This window comes from Myotis davidii, unplaced genomic scaffold, assembly GCF_000327345.1.
Source record: "Myotis davidii unplaced genomic scaffold, ASM32734v1 scaffold807, whole genome shotgun sequence".
Classification (NCBI taxonomy): Eukaryota; Metazoa; Chordata; class Mammalia; order Chiroptera; family Vespertilionidae; genus Myotis; species Myotis davidii.
This window is the reverse complement of record NW_006298272.1, coordinates 65,337-67,220: the sequence shown is the minus strand read 5'-3', so window position 1 is coordinate 67,220 and position 1,884 is coordinate 65,337.

The following is a 1,884-nucleotide window of genomic DNA, read 5'->3' as shown; positions in this document are numbered from 1 at the left end:
GGTGATGCAGACACGCCTGACGGTCTAATCAGGCTCCCGGGCCTGCCTGTCCGCCTTCACTTGCGGCCCTGAGAGCGTCCTTGGGCCCTGGTGGCTCGGCCAAGGAGGGACGTGAGGGCGGTGACGTGGTTCTGAACATCGGGACAAGTGGAGTCCAACTAAGTCGCCAGCCTCTTGCTTTGCACACCTCCGGCAGCACTTGGAGCCACTTCCTTTACCATCCTGACCTGAGGGTGTTTCCCATTGACTCAGAGAGAGTGGGAGGGAGGAGGGGGAGGGAGAGAGACAGAGAGAGGAACATCCTTGTGGGAGGGACACATCTGTTGGTTGCCTTCCGCTCACGCCCTGGCCAGGGCTGGGAGCCTGCAACCCGGGCACATGCTCGTGAATGGGAATCAGACCGGTGACCCTTCAGTCCGGTCAGTGATTCCGCCTCATCATGGCTGCTTCTCTCTCTCCCTCTTCCTTTCTCTCTGAAATTAGAAAAAGAAAAGAAAGAAACCCGTGGTTCAGTGTTACCACGTGTGGATGGAGCACAGTGTTGTGTACAAGCTGGCTTGTCGAGTGAAGCAGAGGTAGTGCCTGGTCCTGGCCTCTGAAGGCACCCGGAGTTCGATTCCAAGAGCTGGCGGCTTACAGCAGGGACTGTACCCGCAGGGCTGCCGAGGGCCATCGCAGAGCCTCATGGTGACCCGGGACAGGCACCGGCCACCGTGGACTCCGTGGTTCTCTGTGAGCACCGTGGTTCTCCATGGGCCCTGTGATTGATTCTCCGTGGGCTCCATGGTTCTCTGTGGGCTCCGTGGTTCTCCGTGGGCTCTGTGGTTCTCCGTGGGCTCCGTGGTTCTCCGTGGTTCTCCATGGGCCCTGTGATTGATTCTCCATAGGCTCCGTGGTTCTCCGTGGGCTCCGTGTTTGGGAATTCACCCCAGTCCAGGGCTAGGGAGGCTTCCTGACTTCACAGCTGTGACGCCCACGTCTGGCTGAGGTTGCGTGTGCCTGGCCCACGGTGTTAGCTGTCACACTGGCTGCGTCTTGTTTGCAGTCTTGGCTCTATGTGATTCGAGCTGAGTGCTTTTTGGTGCTGATGCTGCTGTTTCGAATGATCCCAGGCTTAGTGCCTGCGCCTGGCTCCCCCGTGGAGGCCAGGCGTGTCAGGTGGAGAAAGCGCGCTGGGCGGGCTGAGCCCCGGCCGAGTCGGTGTGGGGGCCATTCCGTCAGCAGCAATACGGTGCCTGTGCATAAACACGTGTGACACAGGTTAGGATTGACTGATGAACACGTATGACCAGGGCTCACAGGTCCCTGCCCCGTGTTGCCCGTGAGAGCAGCGAGTCAGGACTTGTTAACTCCGTGTTCCTGTGACTCCCACAGCGCAGCTGCCCCCAGGGAGACTCCCCCCGTTTCCCACAGGGCTTCAGGAGTTAGAGGGGCTTCGTGCTGTCATGGGGCCACTAGCAGTGGGAATCCACATTTCTCTGAGTTTAAGATTTTCGCGATACTTTCTCTTATGCCACAGGTCATGAATTTGCAACGTCATTTTTCTTTATTTTTCAAATATTGACACTTTGTCTTACAAACTGCCGGGGTCCAACCCCAGCAGGTCCAGGGGTCCCCAAAGGTGTAGACGGAGTCAGCAAAGAAGGAATGACACGGAGTCAGCGTTCAGTTGATCAGCAGCCTAGCCAGGATCTCCAGCCAAGTTCTGGTCTGGATCTCCAGAGAAGTTCTGCCGTTTATTGTCTTGTTACATCAGTATTTATACCAGTTGATTTTAATCCTGTCAATTTCTATTGCAAAGGTTAGGGCGTTTCTTATCTCCATTCCAGGGAGTAAAGATTATGTAGCTTAAGCATGATTGTTCATAGTTAAAGTGATTAATTA